The 25,683-nt window shown below is 46.5% G+C and overlaps 1 protein-coding gene across 2 annotated transcripts in view; it reads right to left on the bottom strand.

The window, feature by feature from the left end:
- Nucleotides 1–25,683, bottom strand: part of LOC144500659 (galactoside alpha-(1,2)-fucosyltransferase 2-like) — a 55,912-nt gene that overhangs the window by 18,531 nt on the left and 11,698 nt on the right. Inside the window, exon 2 of one of the 2 annotated variants that reach the window (XM_078223954.1) lies at nucleotides 4,137–4,487. The gene's annotated coding sequence lies outside the window, so the exon portion shown is untranslated. The remainder of the gene's footprint in view (nucleotides 1–4,136; nucleotides 4,488–25,683) is intronic. The other variant, XM_078223953.1, reaches the window with a different exon arrangement.

Below are 25,683 nucleotides of genomic sequence, written 5' to 3'. Positions count from 1 at the left end.
TTCGGGTTATATTCACTGGAGTTCAGGAGAATGAGGCGGGGTGGGGTGGGGTGGGGGGAGATCTCATAGAAATCAATCAACTTCTAACAGGACTAGACAGGGTAGATATAAGAAGAATATTCCTGATGGTGGAGAGGTCACAGTCTGAGGATAAAGGGTAGAACGTTTAGGACAGAGATGAGGAGAAATTTCTTTACCCAGAGAGTGGCCAGCCTATGGAATTCTCTATCACAGAAAGCAATTGAGGCCAAAACATTGACTGTTTTCAAGAAGCAGTTAAATATAGCATTTGAGGTGAAGGGGATTAAAAGATAAAGGGGGAAAGTGGGATCAGGCTATTGAGTCGGATGATCAGCCCTGATCATAATGAATGGTTCAAAGGACCAAGGACCTCCTCTTGCTCCTGTTTTCTGTGTTTTTATGTTTCTACATCAGTTTGCTCATCCTTCCTGTTCTACACACATTGCAAGAACATCAAACCTGTTGGACAATTACAAGGGCTGAGGCTCCTCTGTTGTTACCTTCTGAACCCCCATACCTACTTCTCTTGCAGTGACAGCCTTCTGGACCTGATCACTAAATCTGAAGTATCCAGCTTCAGGGGTGTGACTGCCTCCTCAAACAAAAGGCCTGGGTAACTTTCATCCTCTTGAGTGCACCACAGTGCCTGAAGCTCAGACTCCACCCATTCAACTCTGAGCCAAACATCGTCAGCTGCAGGCATTCTGCAGATCCGAGTACTGGAGATCACATAACTATCCACCAGTTCCAACATGCCACTCTTACAACACATCACCTGCACTGTCATTATTTTTAATTTAACTCATTATATTTCAGGTTTAGAATAGCTCTCAACGATTACCTGCAACTATGTTATGGAGTTTAACTGGTTACGCTGTAGTTATAATATTTATATCACCATACAACTGATTTAAATGACCCCTCCAAGGTAGAGGAAAAGACTTTAATCTCACCAGTCACCTACCTACACACGTATCCGAGCTTCAGATCTTCAGATCGCAATGTCTTTGGCTTCCCTTCGGAGCAACCTTTCCTTCGTATAAGCCATATAGTACCTCCGTTACTGTACCAAATGCCCAGGGTTTCGGCATTTGGTCTCACTTGCACTCAATCCTCAGTGTACAACTTAGTGAGCCTTGCTTGCTCTTAAGCAATTCCCTTATTTGACCAAATGTGTGGCTTTCACATAAATAAACTAAGGAATAAAATTATTTCAACTGTGAGCTTTAGATCTGCACAAAGGCAACTATAAAATTACACAGCCTCTTTACGCCAGCAATACTAAACTGTTTGGAGAATGGTTGTAGTGGTGTTGGATTTTCAGTACAGAATCCAATACCTTGATCTAAAAAGACGGTTCCATTCTTTAAATAAGCAGTTTGCCAGGTCTCTGATCGAGTGGTGGAGCAGCAATGGGGGAGGAAGCAGTGAGCAGAAGCACGGAGCAGTGTTTGAAAAGAAGAAATAATGATCATTGGCAGTACTATGTGGGTGTGGCCTGTAGTGAGGTCAATAGCAGCTCACGTACTACCACCACACCTGTGACATCAGTCACGATACATCTTATAGAAACATATAAGGTTATGAAGGGAATAGATAAGATAGAAGCAGGGAAGTTGTTTCCACTGGCGGATGAAACTAGAACTAGGGGGCATAGCCTCAAAATAAGGGGAAGCAGATTTAGGACTGAGTTGAGGAGGAACTTCTTCACACAAAGAAGTTGTGACAAGGACACTTTTGAACCTGGGGGCCAGCGAGATGGACTGGGCTGGTCTTTTGGATTGTTTTGATTCCAATGTTCCTCTGCTATTTACCCCACTGAACAGCACATCAGTTACTTGCTCAATATGCTGTCGTCATAAGAACATAAGAACATAAGAACCAGGAGCAGGAGTAGGCCATCTGTGAATCTGTGGAATTCCCTGCCCAGTGAAGCAGTTGAGGCTACCTCATTGAATGTTTTTAAGTTAAGGAAAGATAAATTTTTGAACAGTAAAGGAATTAAGGGTTATGGCGAGCGGGCGGGTAAGTGGAGCTGAGTCCACGAAAAGATCAGCCATGATCTTATTGAATGGCGGAGCAGGCTCGAGGGGCCAGATGGCCTACTCCTGCTCCTGGTTCTTATGTTCTTATGTTCTTATTATGACAGCATATTGAGCAAGTAACTGATGTGCCGTTCAGTGGGGTAAATAGCAGAGGAACGTTGGAATCAAAACAATCCAAAAGACCAGCCCAGTCCATCTCGCTGGCCCCAGGGTTCAAAAGTGTCCTTGTCACCTGTAATTTAAAGTTAAAGTTAATTTATTAGTCACAAGTAGGCTTACATCAACCCAGATAAGTGTGTGGTGGTTCATTTTGGCAGATCGAATAGGATGAAAGAATATAATATTAAGGGTAAGACACTTGGCAGTGTGGAAGATCAGAAGGATCTTGGGGTCCGGGTTCATAGACGCTCAAAGCAGTGTCGTAGGTAGAGGCTGTGGTTAAGAAGGCGTATGGAATACTGGCCTTCATTAATAGAGGAATTGAGTTTAGAAATCGGGAGATAATGCTGCAGCTGTATAGGACCCTGGTCAGACCCCACCTGGAGTACTGTGCCCAGTTCTGGTCGCCTCATTACAGAAAGAATGTGGAAGCCATAGAAAGGGTGCAGAGGAGATTTATAAGGATGTTGCCTGGATTAGGTGGCATGCCTTATGAGGATAGCTTGAGAGAGCTAGGTCTTTTCTCCTTGGAGAAGCGAAGGATGAGAGGTGACCTGATAGAGGTGTATAAAATGTTGAGAGGTATTGATAGAGTGGATTCTCAGAGGCTTTTACCCAGGGCTGAAATGGTTGCCACAAGAGGTCACAGGTTTAGGGTGCTGGGGAGTAGGTACAGAGGAGATGTTAGTTTTTCACTCAGAGGGTGGTGGGTGCGTGGAATCGGCTGCCAGTAGTGGTGGTGGAGGCAGATTCGATAGAGTCTTTTAAGAGACTTTTGGATAAGTTCATGGAAGTTAGTAAGATAGAGGGTTATAGGTAAGCCTAGTAGGTAGGGACATGTTCGGCACAACTTGTGGGCCGAAGGGCCTGTTTGTGCTGTAGCTTTTCTATGTTCTAAGTTCTATGTTCTACATTAACACTGCAATGAAGTTACTGTGAAAATCCCCTAGTCGCCACAGTCTGGCGCCTGTTCGGGTACACTGAGGGAGAAGTTACCACGCCCAATGCACCTAACTAGCACGTCTTTCGGACTGTGGGAGGAAACCAGAGCACCCGGAGGAAATTCACGCAGACATGGGAAGAAAGTGCAAATTCCACACAGACAGTGACCCAATCCGGGAGTTGAACCCGGGTCCCTGGCGCTGTGAGGCAGCAACGCTAACCACTGTGCCACCATGCCGCCCTTTTAATATAAAACTGCAGTCAAGCAGATTGGAAAGGAATTACACATGCTGTCCCCAAATCCATTACCATTGCTCCCATTTCTGTCTCCACCTGCAAGGAAGTGAGGGGGGAGGGGGGGTTAAAATTGCCCCATTGTTTTTGGGATGGAGCTACACATAGCAGCTTGTGCTACTCTCATGATCAGCTAAGCACCTTCCGGAGTTAATGTACCGATCTCATTTTACTGCTTTACAGTAAGCTACAGCCTGCAAGTAGCATTTACACCGATAAATCATACAGGTTAATCGCACAGGTTATTAAATGAGGAGAAACAGCTGTGAAAAATGCAGAAAGGCAGGATCGACAAGAACTATCATGTGAGTGGTAAGGGTTGTATCTTGCGACATACAGAAGTAAAAGGGTCAGCATGTGTGATATGAAGTTAGGGCGGAGAAGTCCATTGCGCACAGTTGGTGCAGAGTGAACATGTCCCAGCGGAAGGAAATCAGTGACAATAAAAAAAAGGAAACTTGCTGCTGGATAAAGTGAAGATCTTTCAATTCAAGAAAAGCTTAATAAAGATCAATCAAAACAGGGGCACTCCAGTGTTTAAATGTCAATGCTGGGGCTTATTGAATTAAACTTTTAGCACATTTATTTCCTTAAAGCTTACAAATTGCAGAAGTTATTCTTTCCCTCTTTCCCATCATTCGAAACTCCTCTACTTCTATTTTTAACATTGCTCACCCCAATTGCTTTATTCTCTTCACACCATGATTTTGTTCAGTTGCTTCCCATCTTTTCTTTGTCTTTGCCTTTTCTCTTTATTGTTTGCACCTCCTAGTTTTCCCTACTGAATTCCAATCCACTGCAGATCCTGCCCCAGTGCAAGCTGCACTTCGTTTCTCTTGAATTGCACTATCTTCTATGAGAGTTATGATGTCGTTTGACTGATCGTGACTTTATATATGGGCTGAGACCAGAATGACATTTGCTGCATATTTTGATGGAAAAGGTTGGATCGTTGCCAAGTCAAATCTTGCTTTTGTAAATGATCTCCATAGAAACGTCTGCTCTTGTAATAGAAATTCAAACTTCCTGTTAAAATTCAAAAGAAAGTCATGTCAAGGTTTCACGGTTTATAACTTTTATTGCAACAAATAGCTAAAAGCACATTGACTAAACCCTATTTTCTTTTTGTAGGCAATGTGTAATTTAAATTAGAGAGAGGAATGTTCATACGTATCACACTTCCCACAGTCCTTACAGCAAGCAGTTGACAGTTGCTCCTACCATCCAATGTGTTCCCATAATATAAAACACTGGTGAGGCCACAACTGGTGCATTGTGTGCAGTTCTGGTCACCATAATACAGGAAAGATGTAATTGCTCTGGAGAGAGTGCAGAGGAAGTTTACAAGAATGTTTCCAGGGTTAGTAGAGTAATTATGAGGAGAGATTGGAAAAGTTGAGGTTTTTTTTTTGGAACAAAAGAGGTTGAGGAGTGACTTGATAGAGGTGTACAAAAGTATGAAGGGAAGAGATAGAGTGGACAGGATAAAATTGTTTCCCTTGCTGGAAATTCTAGAACCAGAAGACATAGATTCAAGATAAGTGGCAGTAGGTGCAGAGGGGACATGAAGAAGAACTTTTTTATGTCAAGGGTGATGGGTGTCTGGAATTCGCTGGAATTGGTAGTGGAGGGAGAGACCCTAAACTCTTTTAAAAAGTACCTGGATCTGCACCTTAAGTGCTGTAAGCGACAGGGTTATGGGTCGGGTGCAGGAAGGTGGGAATAGAAAGGGCACCTGGGTATCACTGGGCCAGCATGGACAAGATGGGTTGAATGGCCTCCTTCTGTGCTTCTGAGACCTTTCTATTGTTCTCTGGTTGTATAATTTCACTGAGTAGTAATTTTGAGTGAACGTGTCCGGTTTCTTCCTTCAATTTTCACAGTTTCTTAAATCCACCACTGGCAAGAAAGCCTTTCCAATGGTTCAGCCTCCCTGTTACCATGTCAGGACCAATCTTCCAGGGAAGGTTCCACAGATTATGCCTCTTCAGCTGGAGACCTTCTCCTCCCATATCTGGCAGTGATAGCTCGCAAAGTCAAGCAGCTTCTCCTTGCTGACCGCGTAGAACCTCTGCTGTCTGCCTGTGATATTCATGAATTTGTAGAGAAACCTGTAACCTGAACTCAAAAATGGCTTCCTCTGTCCTACCCTCCATGACAACGTGAAACGCACAAACCTGTGACTAAGCAGAAATGCAAAATTTGCTATCTTTGATCTCGATGCCCTTTAAGCTGCTTACATCACAACTATTTACAATCCAGTACCTTTCACGCCTCACTGGAATCTCAAAATGTACTCATTGGAGCGCAGAGACTGCTGCCATTGCCTCCAAGTGTAAATATCCTGCACTTTCTTCTCAGTAAAGCAATCTAAACCTTCCTTTCATCTCTAATGATAAAGCCCCCAGGTTTACTGAGAAGCAGACGGCAAAACCAGTCACATGACCTGAAATTTAAAGCCACAAAAATATAATAACCACTTTTTAAACTTAGTTCATTCTCAAGCTGTAGGTGATGGGGGATGCTGGCGAGGGTGGCATTCATGTTGCCCTGTAAAGGGAGTGCAGCACCTCCCTGATACTCACTGTGGTCCATGTGGTAAAGATGCAGCTACAGTTCAGCACAGTGGTTAGCACTGCTGCCTCACAACACAGGGACCTGGGTTCAATTCCCGGCTGGGGGTACTTTCTGTGTGGAGTTTGCACATTCTCCCTGTGTCTGTGTGAGTTTCCTCCGGGTGCTCTGATTTCCTCCCACTGTCTGAAAGACGTGCTGGTTAGGTGCATTGGCCATGCTAAATTCTCCCTTAGTGTACCCAAACAGAGTGTGGTGATTAGGTGATTTTCACAGTAGCTTCATTTCAGTGTTAATACAAGCCTACTTGTGACACTAATAAATAAATTGTGTTTTGTGAGGATTTGCAGGATTTTGACCCAGTCCAACAGGAAAATGAGCAAAAATGAATGCGTTCTATTGTTCTGCAGAATTATGGAAATTAGAACTAGCGGCCGCGATTCTCCCATTCCGACCCGCAACTTTTCTGGCAGGTCGCGGTGGGAGATATGCGTCGCCAGCCTTGTTCCGGGATTTGTGCATGTGCCGGGAACGCATGCGCATCTCCCAGAGCTGGCGAACAGTCGCAGGCCAGACCACGCCGGAAATCGGCGAGAAGGCAGATAAGTAATTTGAATCTGTTTTTAATATGTTTTAAATTTAGTTTGAATGTAATTATCGGGAACTTACTGGTTCCGATTGAATCTCCCACCCCACCAGGAGTACTTCATTCTGGCAGGATTCAGACTAGCTCTCCATGTTCGGGGAACGAGCAGGAGACCCCGCCGGACTGAAGGGGAGACAATTGGCCCCCCCCAGGGGGTCGGGCGGTGCGGGGCGGTGCCAGATGTGGATGTGAGGAAGTGCATAAAAAGAACAGGATAGGAATGCCTGCAAGGTAAGTGGTGTGAGGAGTTATGTGCTGGAGTAAGTTTAATAATTAGCAGAGTGAGAGAATCGGGATGATGAATACACCCCGATTGTGCCACTGTACTGACCTTTCCTAATTATTTAGATCATGAAACTGCTTTCGGTATTGGGTCCACGATTAAATTGCACACAGGCAATTAGCTAAATCAGATATCCAAGATGCGAATGAAAATTAATAGTAGAAAAATTTCCAACTCACTTATCAATGCTAATTCATTATTTGACCCGTTCTAGGTTGCTGATTTATTAGGTTGAGTGGGGGTGGTGACAACCCATATGGGCTGATTGCCACTCCGATATCTATGGGGAGATTGCAAATAGGAAATCTGATGGATTTTAGAGTTAGGAGCAGAACACAAGGAAGTGACAGAAAGGGTAAAGGTTGGAGCTTGCTTTAGTGATTACCTCTTTGATAGGTTTCCTCCGGGTGAACAAAGAACAAAGAACAATACAGCACAGGAACAGGCCCTTCGGCCCTCCAAGCCCGCGCCGCTCCCCGGTCCAGGATTGAATCCTGAATCCAGGATCCCCGCCCAATTTTCCAGCCTATCTACATACCAATATCCTATCCACCGAGCTGTCCCTCACAGGTACGATGCTTTGTTCATCACAACCTATTAACTCACCCCCACCCCCCCATTCCAGACCATGTGATCTCCAGGGAGAGGCGAAAACCCAGAGTGAAAACCCCAGGGCCAATATGGGGAAAAAAAATCTGGGAAATTCCTCTCCGACCCCCTGAGGCGATCGAAACGAGTCCAGGAGATCACACTGGCCCTGATCGGAAAATGCTTCCCAACCCTAGTCATTTCCACTTCCACGAACACCATATGAATTCCCTGCCCCCGGGTGCTCCGGTTTCCTCCCACAGTCCAAAGATGTGCGGGTTAGGTTGATTGGCCATGCTAAAATTGCGCTTAGTGTCCTGGGATGCATAGGTTAGAGGGATTAGTGGGTAAAATATGTAGGGAAATGGGGGTAGGGTCTGGGTGGGATTGTGGTCGGTGCAGACTCGATGGACCAAATGGCCTCTTTCTGTGCTGTAGGGTTTCTAAGAGTCTAAGATTCTAAGATATGATATTGGGGGTTCCAACAGCCTGTGTGGGGATACCATTCCCTATTCAAGGAAGGAAGATACTTGTCAGTGAAAGCAAGAACACATGGCTGAATATAAAGGAAGATGTCAGCAGCAGGAGAGTGTTATCAAGCTCCTGGACCTAATACCGAAACCAGTTTGATGCCCTAAATAAGGAAGAAAGGTGATTACATTGGCACAATCACGATGTATTAATTCATCTCGATCTTCTCATTTTTTTTTTATTATTTATTAGTGTCGCAAGTAGGCTTACATTAACATTGCAATGAAGTTAGTGAAAATCCCCAAGTCACCACACTCCGGCGCCTGTTCGGGTACACTGAGGGACAATTTTAACTTTGCCAGTGCCCCTAACTAGCACACCGTTCAGACTGTGGGAGCACCCGGAGGAAACGCACGCAGATACGGGGAGAACTGGCAGACTCCACACAGACGTGACCCAAGCCGGGAATCGAACCCTGGTGCTGTGAGACGTCAGTGCTAAAACAAATAAAAATTTGCATGTTTGATGGGAATATGTACCAGTTTGATTGTGTACACATTTATGGATTGTGTCTTGCACCAGGATGTTTGCCAGCAGAATAACATTTGAACTGATTTGTGTGATATTTTTAAATACCTGCCCAGGGTTTGTAAGTTTAGGGCAAATCCTCCATGATTAAAAAACCCAGGGATAAGGAAAATGGCCGACTGGCTGTCAGGAACCTTTACAGCCACATGAATATGCAAGAGGCTGGGAATAATGAGAAGGTCGAGACAGGGATAATCTAATCAACAGGAAACAAAGGAGAAACCATGGCCAGCAGACAAGGAGTAAATAGCCCAGCAGCAAGACAATGAGAACAGAGATCATTCCATCCACAGACAACATCAATGACTCAGCTCGCTGATGGGATTCCAATCAGGATGACTCAGAGAACATTTAAAAGACATTAAAATGTCAATTAAGGGCGGTCCCAACAGTTCCGGCCCTTTTTGTCCCAGTCAATCGAAACTATCAATGATCAGAAACTGTTTTGTGTGAGAGAATCACTGGTTCAGGTTTTAAAAAGGGACAAGCAAGCTCTGGTTCTCTCTCCTTTTCTCTTCGGACCAGCATGGCAACTCTCTCTACTCTCCACTCTCTTCTCCTGTTCCTGGCTGCCTCTCGTTCGTCTCCAGCACGCAGCCCGAAGCCCACTGAGCAATTTAAACTAGGAATGTGAGTATCCTCCGGTAATTCGCGAAGTTCCCGAGATCATCATAGTGGATGAGGCTTTGAGGAAAGGGGGGGCCTTTTGCATGCACCTTTCATAGTTTAAGACACTGGTAAACTTGTGTAAAGTAAGCATTCTCGTTGTGTCCGTTTTAGTATTCCTTCCATAGCTATAGTCTTATAGAGCATAAGACATTGTGTGTTGTTTTCCTGGTGTTTGGTGATCTTGACCTTGATGTTTTAATAAATATATATATATATATCTTTGACTTCCATTGGAGTCAGTTTTGATCTTTTCAATTTCTCACCAATGATCTCTGACCAAGTCACATTATTAAATATCCCTTAACATAATTCCGGAGTCTAGAACTGAGGGTACCCTGGGCGCTTCGAAACCGCCCACTCAGGAAAGGCTGCCAGGTAGTGGATAGGCAGCAGTTTCCTTTTCTCTCTCTTGGGAGCGCTACTCTAGTGAAGTAGGCGCAAGGTGGCCGTTGTTCCATCGGCGAGAGAGAGAATCACTCGGGCATTGGTGGGGTTTGGGTAACGGAGAACCAAACCTGAGATAAGCCCACGAGTGGAGTTAAAAAGGGGATCCCGCTACAGGTTGATCACCTACTTCCTGATCTGGCCGACTCTCACAATCTTAGTCATTCTGCAAATAATCTTTAGGTAGAAATTTGGTGCCTAACCAACTCATACACAATATGGGCACAATTTCCTGATCACACTCAAAGTGGAAGCTTTGACCCTTGATGTTTGCTGCTTAACCCCATTCTGTGCAGATGGAAAGACTCCTACACAGGACTTCCTGTTCTGCTTTAGAAGCTTAGGAGAGAGGCTTCAGGACCCCAAGGTCAAGTTCAAATGTGGGTCAGAAATTTACAGAGTATTATCTGACAGTGCTTTTCCAGTTTTGCCAATTAATGGACAGTGAACAGCCCTGCATCTAAGTAATGATGATGGGGGCACTCTGATAAAAGCTGGAGGGCCAATAGGAGACTTTCCCAGCACTGAAGAAGCAGTAGGCTGTTTTTTCAGGTGGATGAGGGCGAGTGCACCCCAAAGCTGTCTTCAGCATTGTCCCAGCAGTGTGGCGGGAGGTGAGGATAACCCTTCCCGCAGGCTGGCCTGCAGCTCCAACTGCAGGTCAGGAAAGCAGGGAGCCTGCCTGGGGCGCTGTCTCTCTAGACTGATAATGGGAGACCACCTTCAGGCTGTCAAACTATTTCCTTGTGAAGCCTGGAGCCCAACTGCAAAATTTGGGCTGACCCCAGTCAATCTGCCTTAAATCTGCCAGCAAACTGAAGTGGCCGTGTCCAACTGCTTGCGTCCCCTGGACAATTTGTGTGATATTTTTTAACACCTCCCCAGAGTTTATCACCTGCTTCCTGATTTGTCTAGCTCCCCAAATCTTAGTCATTCTGCAAATCACTTTTCGGTAGAGATTTGGTGCCTAACCAACTCATACACAATATGGGGCGGCAGGGTGGCACAATGGTTAGCACTGCTGCCTCACAGCACCAGGGACTCGGGTTCAATTCCGGCCTTGGGTCACTGTCTGTGTGGAGTTTGCACATTCTCCCCGTGTCTGCGTGGGTTTCCTGCGGGTGCTCCAGTTTCCTCCCACAGTCCAAAGATGTGCGGGTTAGGTGGATTGGCCATGCTAAATTGACCCTAGTGTCAGGGGAATTAGCAGGGTAAATATGTGCAGTTACATAGGGCCTGAGTGGGATTGTGGTCGGTGCAGACTCGATGGGCCGAAAGGCCTCCTTCTGCACTGTAGGGATTCTATGACTGTATTCTATGACACTCAAAGCGGAGACTTTATCCCTTGATGTTTGCTGCTTAACCCTATTCATATAAAGACCCCTACACAGGACCCCCTGCTCTACTTTAGAAGTTCAGGAGAGAGGCTTCAGGATGCCAATGTCAAGTTCAAATGTGGATCAGAAGCCAGCACTTCCTGGGGAAATGACCCACTTGATACTCTAAAGATGGAGTTAGAAAACGACAATACTCACATGCCTACCCACCTCTGTGCTCATCCTTATCAGGGAGTAATGACTGTGCCTACGATTTTGTGCACCCATGACCATTTGTAGAATCAATATGTGGGACGGCTGTCCCTCCCCATTACCCATTCCCCCATGATGTGCTTTCCGGTGGTGGAGATGGCTCACCGCTGGCTGCCTATGGGATCTTCCAGTCCTGCTGATCCCTACGGCATTTTGCATGGCTCCCCCGTCCTGCCGCTGGGGACCCCAACGCAGGGGGTCACCGTAGGTGGGATTGGAAAATCCTGTTCGCAGCAAGGGCTGGAAAATCCGACCCAATACTTTTGTCCAAGCAAGGACGACTTACAAGGATCTACAGGAGCAGCAGCATGTCTGCTCCTAGTTCTTGAATGCTTTTGCCTAAGAGAACTCCGCGGGGGTGATCCCCCATTCTGGGTGCTGGTTGGTCACCCAGGCCAGGTGGTTCTTACTCTGCCGTGTTCCCCTTAAATGGACAATCACCACATCCCTCTCCCTTTAACTCCTTTATACAATCTTCAATAACTAACTTACCCCGTCTTAAATTCTAACTAGACGTCATATACTTGAGTTGGACAATTATAAATGGAGTCTTTGGCTGGAATTTTACCGGCACGCCCGCTCCGATTCTGGGGGCGGGCGAGGCTCAGAGAACGGAATTTTCCGCTGGCCTCGGGTGGGATCGTACGAACCTTGGGCGGACGTGCTGGTAAAATTCTGCCCTTGGAGGGGGTTTCTATTTCTTCTGGATAATGTAATTCTGTAGTTTGAGATGTTTTCACAAGATTAACATTAAGAGAACTTGCAATAACAGGTACTACTTCTAGCACAGCAGTTCATTACTACATGCTTCCATGGCGACATCAGTTATGTCTATAACAGGCCAATCAGGGACTTTGGTGCTTAGGGGTTCGAAAACATTTCTTGATGACAACACTGACTGATGGAGCATCTTTCTACTAGTGTAAGAACTATAATGTAAAGCACATGAATAAATATTTGCCCAGTCTCAGAGTTCTGGGGCATTATAACTGCAACCCCTACTCCAGAAGCCCCCACTGGGCTGGAAAGTTCGAACTTCTGTTGGGCAATTGCCTTGCAATGGGAACCGTACAAAACACTGATTTACATTATAGATTTCAGACAACTTTGTATGTCCCACAGTAATCGTTCCCCAGAAAACATGAGAAGAATTTAAAACATTTCTTAGTGACCCATCCAGCCCACCCCCGCCCCCACTCCCCGACAGGATTCACCCCACCCCACCCCACCCCCTACCAACCACAGGAGCCCCGGATTACCCCCCTCCTCCCCCCCGCCGCACTAATCACCTGACGCTGCAACCCTGCATAGGCACTTCTCCAACAACCCCCTACCTCCTTGGTTACCCCGCGACCCTCCATGGCACTCCCCCACTTCCGATTCCCCCCACCGACCCCCTGACTGCCCTCCCCACCTCCACTATATCCAGACTCCTCAGCGCCAGAGACCCTGGTTCAATTCCCAGCTTGGGTCACTGTCTGTGTGGAGTTTGCACATTCTCCCCGTGTCTACGTGGGTTTCCTCCAGGTACTCCGGTTTCCTCCCACAATCAAAAGATGTGCGGGCCATGATAAATTGTCCATATGTGTAAGGGGGATTAGTAGGATAAATATATGGAGCTACAGGGATAGGGCCTGGGTGGGATTGTTGTTGGTGCAGGCTCGATGGGCTGAATGGCCTCCTTCTGCACTGTAGGGATTCAATGATTCTATGATTCGATCCTCTCTCCTGACTGCTGCCTTTCCCTCAGTCTAGACCCCCATTCCGACTAGCCCCACCAACCCCCAACTACCCTCTAACCCCATGACTACCCTCCCCATCCTCCAACTACATCTCCACCCCACCGCCTATCATCACGACCTGACTAGCCTCCCCACGCCCTGACTGCAGCCTTCCCCCTGACTACACCTTTAAACCTCAACTGCCCACCCACCATCCCGCCATTGACCACCCCCCACTGACCTGAGCCCTCAACCACCCTACCCCTCCAAACACCCCCACCAACCACCTGACCCAACCTACCAAGCCTGCCATCCCTCCAAAACCTTCCACATTAACCTTCTCCCTGGCATCTCAAAGTGACTGGTACCTTTACAGCAACCTGCTCTACAGCAGCCAGTGCTGTAACGAAAGGGAACCGCGTATTGCTTTCCTCCGACTCCGCTGCCCTCAACACAAGGCCTTCGGAACCCGCTGCACTTTTCTAATGCAGCCCAAGGCAGAGGGTCAGGCAAGAAAGGTGCCGCTGCATTACAGGGTAAGCAGCTAGGAGAAGAGTAGCATCTGACCATGATTCCCAGAAGGGAAAGCACCAGGATTCTTATGTCCCTATGCCTGCGTGGGTTTCCTCCGGGTGCTCCAGTTTCCTCCCACAATCTGGAAGACGTGCTGGTTAGGTGCATCGACTCAAACAGGCGCCAGAGTTTGGCGGCTAGGGGAATTTCACAGTAACTTCATTGCAGTGTTAATGTAAGCCTTACTTGTGACACTAATAAATAAATTACTGTTTTATCCATCTGGGTTGCCACTCACGGTAGTTATGGCTCAGTATATTTCTTCCTCTGCCGTTGCTTTTGTTGTGTCGGCGTTACAGAATAAAATCCATGTGCTGCCAACATGTATGAATATGGTTCACACCGATGCAATGACCAGATAATTGTTTTTTTGTGATTTTGATTGAGGGCTAAACATTGAACAGCATGCCAGGGATAACTCCCTGCTCTCTTTCGCAATAGTGCGATAGGATCTTGATTATACCTACCTGAGCAGACAAAAGGGGCCTTGGTTTTAATGTCGCATTCAAAAGACTGTGGGTCGGATTTCACAGTCTCGCTCGTCCCGAAACCGTAAAATCCCTCCCGATGTCAATGGACCTTTTTGAGTTCCACCCCTCTCGCACACAAGCGGGGTGATAAAATTTTGTCCTGCACCTCCAATTGTGCTGTGCTCCCTCTGCACCGCACTGGCGCATCGGCCTTGGTTTTCAGTGCTCAAGTGTGGGCGGCACGGTGGCACAGTGGCACAGCATTGCTGCCTCACTGCGCCAGGGACCCAGGTTCCATTCCAGGCTCGGGTCACTGTCTGTGTGGAGTTTGCACATTCTCCCCGTGTCTGCGTGGGTTCCCTCCAGGTGCTCCAGTTTCCTCCCACACTCCAAAGGTTAGGTGGATTCGCCTTGCTAAATTGCCTCTTAGTGTCCAAAGATATGAAGGTTGGGTGGATTAGCCATGGTAAATTGCCTCTTAGTGTCCAAAGGTGTGCAGGTTAGGTCGATTAGCCATGCTACATTTGCCAAGATGTGTAGGTTAGAGGGATTAGTGGGGTAAATAAATGGGGTTCAAGGATAGGGCCTGGGTGAGATGATCTGTCGGAAAGTCGGTGCAAATTCAATGGGCGCCCTATGATTCGATGAAGACCTGGAATAGGATTTGATATCAGCAAGATACAATTCAGAGATGAGAATGCTACCTGAGCCACACCTGAACAGGTTTCTATTCATAAAACCAGTGGTAATGTTATAGCCCAACCACACCTTTTTAGGTGTATGCAACTTTTTCAAAAGAGGACTTTTCAAATGTTTTTAAAAATCATTGTAATACACCGCAAAGATAATTTCAACAACAATACCATCAAAAAAGAACAAAGTGGGCTCTCGACAGAGTACCTTCACACTGCACCAACTCAATAAAGTTTATTTATTAGTCACAAGTTGGCTTACATTAACACTGCAGTGAGGTTACTGTGAAAATCCCCTAGTCGCCACACTCCAGCATCTGTTCGGATACACTGAGGGAGAATTTATCATGGCCAATTCACCTAATCAGCACATCTTTAGACTATGGGAGGAAACCTGAGTGCCCGGAGGAAACCCACACAGACACGGAGAGAATATGCAAACTCCACACAGACAGTGACCCAAGCCGGGAATCGAACCTGTGTCCCTGGTGCTGTGAGGCAGCAGTGCTAAGCACTGTGCCACCATTCTGCCACAATATCACCAAAACCAGACAGTTTTTCCTCACGCTTTATCCCAGCCTGGTTAATGCTCTGAATCTTGAGAGCTACAAGACTGAAAAAAAAGTTCATATTTATACATTTTTAAGATTAGTATAGGATGTTCCTAAATTTAAAGCCAGAAGTATGAACTGTGAATAAATGGTGCCATGAATTTATCCCACATTGTTTTTTTGCTGCCATTTTTTATTTCCTTTCTGTATTTTCTCCTGAATAAAGGGGTATTTAATGGAAAAGCCAAGAACTGAACCGGGATATTCAAAGAACAAAGAAAGTTACAGCTTCGGCCCCCCAAACCTGCACCAAAACATTCCTGTGTCATCCCTGTAACACAAAACACAACACGCTTACCCACACTTCCAAACCAACCTCTAAACCAAGGGCCTTAAACACATTCACCATAAGCTTTTTTACCAGCAGATGCGACCTCGGTTTCCAACACCCCACCCAAAAGAAGGCACCTCTGACAGTGCATGCTCCCTCAGCGAACCCAGGAATAGTGACCCAGAGTGTTGCCGAGCGAGCCACACCTGTACAGATTTCTGTTGGAAATTGGGTGGCGGTGGCAATGCGAAATCCACATCCTTGTCAGTATCAAAGACAATTGAAGAGCAGACGCAAGGAAAATGTCAAAACAACTCGAAGGAAAACAAGTGAAGGGAGCCTTCAGCAAAGTGCACAGCTCCTCTATGAGTCACCAACTCAATATCACCACTGACTAGACAGTTCCTCCTTGAAGTTTTTGCCATGCCTGCCTCGATGCCTGCCTGATGCTCAATAAACTTAATCAATTATATTTATTCCTTCTTTAAGATAAGGCGTTCCAAAACCTGAGGCCATGAATTTAATAACCATATGAATCATGAGGAGATGGTATCAGTAATCCCTCCCACATGGGTTTTTCCACCACTCTTCATTTTCCCTTCTTATTTCCTCTTGAATACAGGGTTATATACTGAAGAATCGGGATTCACACCGGGAACCAAAATGGGATATTCTTGACCTGTCACAGAATGCAATACATTTATCCACAATTATTAACCTCTAAATTAATTGCAGCAAACACATTTATAGTCGGATTGGCTTGTAATTTTGAACTCTGAAAACAACTTGGAGCTGAAACCTCACAATGATCAACATGTACCAATTCCAACACCTCAGTATCATCCCATGCAGTATGTCTATCAACTCAGGGCAGGATTATCCAGTCCCCCCGCCCGGTGGTATGTTTTTCAGCAGTGGAGGCAGCTTGCCGCTGGCTGCTGGTAAGATTTTCCAGTCCCGTCAATGCCTATGGCATTGTGCGTGGCTCATCCACTCCGCCATCAGGCTCCTGGCGTGGCGGGGGTCACTTTCGGCAGGGGCGGAAGATCCCGGCAGTAGGAAGGGCTCAAAAATCTCACCCTTATAAATCTTTGGCGAGGCAAATTCAATGAACAAATAGCATGAGAAGGCAACTTTAATAGCCGCCACTTTCATTCCTTCTCAGCTTCAACGGGGGAGATTTTAGGCGCTAGAGAAGTGTAGCTGGCCAGCAGACAGAAGCAGAGGCTGTGTGGCCAGCTTCCCCGCTGGGCGCCACAGCCTCTGCATGTTTCTGCGGCTGCCGGAATTCAGGCATCATCAGCTCTGTGCTGGATTTTACTGAGAATTTTAATATCATTAGCAGGCCCGGGACTGACGGTCTTTGGGCCCACCTGCCTCTCTCACTCTCCTTTCACCCCAACGGGGTTTACAGCAGCTCCCCAATAACAGTGAGCTGGCAGCCCAACCCCACTGGTGTGAAGGGGGGGTGCCATGAAGGCCCCCCCAGAGGGCCGGAGGTAAAGGAGGATGCCCCCCCTAGGCATTGCCAGCCTTGCAGTGCCAGCCTGATATGAAAAATTGTTGGGTGAAAGGAGGGGGCAGAGAAAGACAGGATGCCAACAGGGCAAATTCACCCCTTGAAGTACAACCCCAAACCCCATAGGAATGCAGCAATAGCCACAGCCAATATTTCAGATGACAGCAGCCGAATTGCAGAAGTTGTTGGATCAGAAATGACAATTAGCAGCTCTTGAGACTACAGATAGAAATCCCCGAATGTATGTAGAAGCAGTGTTAGGAGGCCAACCCTGCATCATGTTGATAGACACCAAGGCATCTATATCTGTAACAGACTTAAATTTGCCAACAACAAATCAGACCATAAAGTTGCAAGGAGTGACTGGGGGGATTAAGACCACGTTATTACGTGAACCTATTATACTGGAGCTTGAGGGTAAAGAGGAACAGATCCAGATTTGGATATATTCAACAGAGGAAGGGAATACTTTAGGGATAGACCTGATAGAACAATTGGGAGCTATAATCGACACCAAGACAACTGACATAAGATGATGTAGGTCGTACAAGCAAAATCGATGGGGTCAAAAGAAAGGTTGCAAAATCTCTAGAATAGCGACACTCGACAAAATTGGGAAAGTGAAACAATATGGGCAAATTTGGCTGTACAATACCCCTAGGTTTGGGCCAAATACAAACAAGATTGTGGGTATTTAGATGTCCTTCCAATAATGATTCCCAGGGAAGCTCATCCTCCACATAGGTAACATTCTCTAAAACCAGAAGCGATGGAGGCAATTAAAAACATCATTGCAGATTTAGAAAAACAACAAGTAGTAACCAAAATCCCTTCTGAGACTAATTCACCTGTTTGGCCAGTAAGGAAGCCGGATGGCAGTTATTGGTTAACTATCAATTATACAGCTCTGAATCGCTACGTGACTTGAGAGCACCCCATTGTGGCAAATCCTGCTAGCACCTTGAACACAATTGGAATAGAGCAGTTGATATTTACAGTATTAGCAGTTGATATTTACAGTATTAGACATAGCTGATGGATTTTGGTTAACTCCTGCAGCTGAGGAACGTCAGTATAAGTTTGTATTTACATTTGAGAATCAGCAATACACTTGGATCCATCTGCCACAAGGGTTCCATAACAGTCCAGTGATTTGTCACAAAGTAGTTGATGACAAAACGTTGAATGTATTCAAGAAGTGGCTAGATATAGCACTTGGGATGAATGGGATCAAAGGTTATGGGGAGAGAGCAGGATCAGGCTATTAAGTTGGACGATCAGCCATGATCATAACGAATGGCGGAGCAGGCTCGAAAGGCTGAATGGCTTCATCCTGCTCCTATCTTCTATGTTTCTATGTTAGCTTTAACTAAAGCTTTAGAAAATGAGTTAATATCTATACAGACAGTCGATATGCTTTTGGGGTAATTCATGACTATATGACAGCTTGGGGAACAGACAAGGTTTCACTACTTCAAATGGAGGACATGTACAGCATGCAAATTTAATTAAAGATCTAATCCAAGCAGCCCATATTCCCTTAGAAGCAGCAGTAATCAAAGTACAGGCACACAAGAAAATTAAGAGTCAAGCTCAGAAAGGAAAAAGTCAAGCCAACAGGTCAGCAAAACACTTGCAAGAACAAAATTGAAAAGGAACACAAACAGCATTACAAGTTAGTGATAATACAGACATTGATGTGAAGCAAGTACAGGAACAAGCATTAGAGGAAGAGAAGTGGGAAAAACAAGGGGGGGCAAAAAGGTCAAGGTGGCGTATGGAGGAGAGAAGGGAAAATAATAGCACCAGAAGCTGTACAATAAACTTTAATAACAGTGTACCATGGATTAACCCATGCAAGCAGAGATAAGATGGTCAATTTATTTTGAAATGGTTGGTGCTGGAAAGGAATGAGGGAAATGATAGCAGAATTCGGGTTAAAGATCTTTACAATGCACCCTAGTGGAACCATGTCATAATTGCAAGGGTAAAGTGGGGAACCAGCCGAGACCCAAGCCCATGGGAATATCTGCAGATGGATTTCACAGGACCACCACCTAGAGTGAAAGAGAAGACCTATAGTTTAGTCATTATTGATCAGTTTATTCGATGGGTTGAAGCATTCCCCTGTAAAGACTCCACAGCCAAAGTTGAAGCTTTGATATTGGCCAATGACGTAATACCTAGATGGGGAATGCCTCTTCAGTTAGACTCTGACCAAGGAACTCATTTCACAGGAAGAGTTTTGAGAGAAGTTTGTTGAATGTTAGGGATAAAACAAAGGTTTATACCACCCACAGAGCTCAGGAATGGTAGTACAAATGAATCGAACACTGAAGAATAGTTTAGCCATGGCCATTCTAGAAGAAGGTAACAATTGGGTATAGGCTTTGCCTGCAATATTATTGTGGCAGAGAGCCACTCCATCCCAAGGAACAGGATTGACCCCTTTTGAATTGATGACTGGTAGGGCAATGTACCTCCCGAGGATGTAATAACAGGGGGAAGAGAACTTGAAGTTGGCAGAGATGCAGTGTTTAAGTGTATGAGAGATTTAGTAGACCGTATAATTCTCTCAAAAAACACTCAATAACAGCACAGAGATTGGATAAAATTAGCAGAGGAAGACACTCCTAAATGACCTAAACCAGGAGATAAAGTAATGGTGAAATTCTTGACAGATAAAAAAGGGCTAGGAGTCCGATGGAGGGGGCCTTTTAGTGTAGTTTTCACACGACAAATGTGCCCTAATTGATGAGAAGTACAGTCCACGATGGTGTCATTGGACACAGTTGAAACCATATCTTAATGAGCACTCCAGCAATAATGAAATTATCCCAGAGAGTGGATAAACTTGTAGAACAGGAAGTCATCATAGCTTTTGTAGCTTTTGAATAATAGGATTCATTTGGGTGTGCAGATGAGTCATTAGGTTAGGCCAGATTATGACACTGGGCAATAGAAGAAATAGACATGATTTAGTTAATGTGATATTGCCTCAGGGCACTTTGTTTGTTTTACAGAATTTATAGAAAGATATCCGGAGAACTGCAGTCAACAGAACATAAGAACCAACAATCAAATCCCAAGACAGATTGTCAAACTCAAGACTTGAAATTTAAGATGATGTAATCATGGCACAGTTCTGTAAATTAATTTTTATCTTTTTTAATATTGACCAGGGGATGGGAGATATAAAAGAGAATATTGATATTGTCAGTTGATAAGTATCAAAACGATTGCAAACTTTCCTATTCTTTTGTTGTTGAATGTATTATGTTTAATGCAGACAGTCCATCAGGACTGCTGGTCCCAGCAGCTGGTACACATGACTCAAGTCTAACTGAATGTAAGTTAGATCTCCAGCTAGCTTGGCATCAAGGTCTTCTATTTTAAATATGGGATATTTGTTTAACTTTGCCATCTGATTAACTGTTATTTCATAGTCCCCACATATTTGTGCAATCTTTTCTAGCTTAAGTATGGGCTCAATGGGAGTTGCCCCTCTGCACAGGTCTGATAACGCCCAAATCTCCTAACCTTCTAAATTCAGTTTCCACCTGATCATGCAGTGAAGAGAGCATGGGTCTTAGAACAAAGAACAAAGAATAGTGCAGCACAGGAACAGGTCCTTCGGCCCACCAAGTCTGTGCCGACGCAGATACCTCTCTAATCTAATATTTCCTTGCCTCTACGTGGTCCATATCCCTCTATTCCCTGCCTATTCATGTATCTATCCAGATGCCTCTTGAACGTTGTTATAGAATCTGCTTCCACCACCTCCTCTGGCAGCACGTTCCAGGCATTCACCACCCTCTGTCTGAAAAACTTGCCCCTTACATCTCTTTTAAACTTTCCCCTCTCATTTTCAACCTATGCCCCTGAGTAATTGACCCTTTGATCCTGGGAAAAAGACGCTGACTATCCACTCTATCCAAGCCTGTCAATCTTGTAAACCTCTATCAGGTTCCCCCCTCATCCTCTAATGCTCCAATGAAAACAATCCAAATTTGTTCAAAATTTCTTCATGGTCCATACCCTCCAAACCAGGCAACATCCTGTGACTCCCTTCTGCACTCTTTCAAATGCATCAACATCCTTCCCGTAGTATGGCGACCAGAATTGTACACAATACTCCAAATACGGCCTAACCAAAGTCTTATACAGCTACTACATGATTTTCCAATTCTGATACTCAATGCCCCAGTCAATGCCATGCGCCTTCTTGACCACCTTGCCCACCTGAGCTGCCAGCTTCAGGGAACTGTGGATCTGCACGCCTGGATCCCTCTGTGTGCTAATATATCTAAGGGCTCTACCATTTATTGTATACTTTCCTTCTGCAGTAGACCTTCCAAATCACATCACCTCACATTTGTCCGGCTCAAATTCCATCTGCCATCTTTCAGCCCAGGTCTCCAGCCAATTTCGATCCTTTGACAATCCTCCTCACTATCTGTTGCTCCCCCAATTTTTGTATCATCTGCAAATTGACTAATCAGACCACCTACATTTTCTTCCAAATCATTTAAAACTGAGATGAGGAGGAACTACTTCTCACAGAGGGTGGTGAATTTTTGGAACTCGCTGCTCCATAGTGCGGTGAAGTCTGAATCATTGAATAGTTTCAAGAAGGCTATAAATATATTTCAAATGTAAAAATCCTGGCCAGAGCAAGCAAGGGCTGATGGGACGCCAATTGCACAGGATATCCTGTGCAACCCTTTGAATGCATTGGGGCAGATGTGCCTATGCCCCATTGGCAATTTTCCCCACCCTTTCTTTAACCCTATTGCATGTTGATCTTCTGAGCCCATGAAGAAACATTTGAATGTCCCTACAATTCTTTTTAACCATCTACAATCTACCTTGACTGTGAGTGTGCCAAGTATGGCTTATTCATGAGCCAGAAACCTGCTGCACTGTGGAACCCATTACAATGACCAGGTCCTGCACACAACCTGTTGGGTATGAATGACATTCTACTTACATGCCCGCCCCCTCCCTTACTGAGGACAGACAAACTCCTTGCAAGTTTAGTGCGGTAAAGTTAAGTACCTTATCACTCTGCTATCTTCCAATTCTGGCCCCAGCTCACTTATGATCCTCTCTGAGACACTCTTCCCCCATTCTGGCCCAGGGGATGCTTCCCCACCACTCGCCCCCCCCCCCCCCCTCATCGCCATGTGTCAGACTGCATCCTTTGCCATTTTGCCCCTTTCCTCATGGAAGCCTTGCCCTACGGCACTTGCCCCGCCTTACTGCTATTCTAGTAAATCAAGCTTTGCTGTGATACCCCGCTGAGGGTGATATGGTGCGACCTATGAAGCTTGGCACAGAGTTGAGATGCCACATGCAGTGGCGATCACCAGGGATCTGTTGTTTATGAAACGTATTGGTCCAATGAGATGCTGATGTGACCTCTTGACCCAGCATGGGCAAGCATGCTTTATAATGAGTATTCATCACATTTAATTGTATTAAATGTGAGTGGGGAAAGGAGTTCCGCCATTGAAGGCCAGAGTAGACAACAGGACCCAGATTTCCCGCCAACACAGAAGAGATTTTTACACTCTCGTGATATTTTCTGCTCCCACCTGCCATGACACCCGTCGCAGGCAGGAGAGGAAAATGATGGCCAAAGAACAGATCTACATGTTTTGTGTCAATTTTGCCTCATGTCTATTGATGGATATGTGGATCTTAAAGGGTTAAATTCTAGACCCTGGCCTATTTGTTTGACTTTGGAATGGACCAGTTTATAAAAGGATTTTGCCTAAAGCCCAACCAACATTACTTTTTATAACACAGCTGCGCCAATAATTTTTCAAATGTCCTTCAATTGCTTTCAATGTGACATGAAACCAGGATCCTGCCCAGTTCCAATGAGGAGAACAATGGTTCTGAGTAACATTATGGGCCCAATTTTACCATTGCGTCGCACCCGTTTTTGGGCGCGAAAACGTGGTAAAGTCGGGTGAGAGGCCATTATCGCGATCCGCACCTGCATCCGCGCAGATTGCCACTTTACCGAAACCCGGGAAGGGCAGCAATTCGATTCGTGTCCAAAACGGGCGCAACAACGATTTAAATGTGTTTGCATACATTTAGATTGAATTAATGAACTGCCCGCCCAACTTTATCAGCATTTCCCCCTTTACCACCGCGTTTGCCAATCCGCAACCGCGCCGTAATGGACCTGCTAAATAAAAGTCTGAAACGGATGCTCCAGCTTCTGAAGAGCGTGTTCAGTATTTCCAATGGCTCCCTGACTCAGATCAGTGGTGGGGGGGGAGGTGGGAGGCGGGTCAGATCATTCTCTGGTTGCGGGGGGAGGAGGGGAGTGAAGCCAGATCGTTGTCTGGTTGGGGGGGGGAGGAGGAGGAGGCGGGTAAGATGTATCTCTAGGGGGGGAGGCCCGATCGCTCACTGGTGACGGGGGGGGGCAGATGGATCTCTGGTGGGGGGGGCAGATGGATCTCTGGTGGTGGGGGGGGCAGATGGATCTGTGGTGGGGGGGTCAGATGGATCTCTGGTGGGGGGGCAGATGGATCTCTGGTGGGGGGGCAGGGGGGTCTGCTGCCACTCTGCGGGCGATCGGTGGGGAGGGGACGGGGCAGGGGTGGCGATCGGTCTGGGTAGTGGGGGGTGGATAAGGGGGACAGTGATGTGTGTGGGTAGTGGGGGGTGGATAAGGGGGGCAGCGATGTGTGTGGGTAGTGGGGGGGTGCATAAGGGGGACAGTAATCGGTCTGGGTAGTGGGGGGATGGATAAGGGGGACAGTGATGTGTGTGGGTAGTGGGGGGGGGTGGATAAGAGGGGCAGCGATATGTGTGGGTAGTGGGGGGGTGGATAAGGGGGTCAGTGATGTGTGAGTGCACCCTCGCTCCCGATTTTCGCTCCCGGGCCGCTTTCTCCGCTTTCTGCGGCCCGGGAGCGATCTGACACGGGCGCGCTTTTTCAATTTTTTTTCTAACTGCGCATGCGCAGTTCAGAGCTCTGATCGTTTCGGCCACGCTAAGCCCCGCCCACAGCGCGAATGGGACTGGAGATGGCTGAGTGCGTATGGGGGCGCCGGAAAGCAGATCTCCAAGTCGGACTTGCATTACGCCCAAATTCAGCACTTAGAATGAAAATGGTAAAATGGGGCCCTATAAGTGCATCATGCGTCATTGACTGGGTAAGCTGTTGACTTAAAGTGAGCTACAGAGTGATAGCAAGGCGTATTTCCGTACACACAGGTGGATTAGAGAATTTAACAAACATACGAACAAATGTACATGAACATCAAAAGACATTCCGCACAATCCACATTGAACCACACAGCTTTTGTTGCTTATGCATCACTCAGCATGGTGACACAGTGGTTAGCACTGCTGCCTCACAGCGCCAGGGACCTGGGTTCGATTCTAGTCTCGGATCACTGTCTGTGCGGAGCCGCCCTGTGTCTGCGTGGGTTTACTCCGGGTGCTCCGGTTTCCTCTCACGCTCCAAAGATTTGCCGGTTAGGTTGATTGGCCATGATAAATTGCCCCTTAGTGTCAGGGGGATTAGCAGGGTGAATACGTGGGGTTATGGGGATAGGGACTGGGCGGGATTGTTGTCGGTGCAGGCTCGATGGGCCCGATGGACTCTTTCTGCACTGTAGGGATTCTATGATTCTATGAATGAACTTCCTTGGAGTAATCAGTGTCAGACCATTCCGTACCCACTTACCTGCACCAAATTGCCTGCGTATCTCTCTGGCCTGTGTAAGGCTGGGTGAGATCCAGGTAGTTCGGATATCCAAGAGGTCCAGTGTCAAAGTCTGAGAGAGTCGGAGTGAAGGGGGACATGCCCTCTTTTTACAACATGAGCTGCCGTAAAGCAGGTAAACTTAATGGTCCGATTGACAATGGCAGGCCAGGTAGAGGGTAAGTGTCTCAGGTAAGTAAGGAGGACTTGGATAGCATGGGCGATCGGATATCAGTGGTGGTGGGAGTGAGTGGGCTAGTGACCGTTTGGACATCTGGGAAGTGGGGGTCAGACATCAGGGGTAAAACATTGGCAGGGGGTTAGGCATCGGGGAGGGGTAAGTCATTGGGGGAATTGGGCATTGGAGGGGTGGGGGTCGGACACTGGGAGGGGTTGTGGTTTTTGGTGGGGAAGGGAAGGCTGTGTTGGTGGGGGGTTAGATGCGGGGTGGAGGGGATCATACATTGTGGAGGATTTGGACATTGGTGGAGGGGGGGAGCGGGGAGAGGGTATCAGAACTTAGCAGGAGGATGGTGGGTGCTGAAATATCAGGAGGAGAGCTTTGGACATGGGAGGGTGTGGGGTTGGGTCAGGTTGGAGGGGCCCAGCAGGGTCAGGAGGTCAGGCCATGTCAAGGGTGTTGGTCTGGGCAACTGGGGTGTTGGGGGGTCAGACATTGAGGGAGATGGGGGTGATTGGCAGTGGGGGGATGGGTGGTGGGCATCATGTCGGGGGAGTGGGGAGGGTCTAGCCATATTGAGGGAGTGGGGTGGGATTG

The sequence above is a fragment of the Mustelus asterias genome, chromosome 11, assembly GCF_964213995.1.
Source record: "Mustelus asterias chromosome 11, sMusAst1.hap1.1, whole genome shotgun sequence".
Classification (NCBI taxonomy): domain Eukaryota; kingdom Metazoa; phylum Chordata; class Chondrichthyes; order Carcharhiniformes; family Triakidae; genus Mustelus; species Mustelus asterias.
This window is presented reverse-complemented; position numbering and strand designations above follow the sequence as displayed.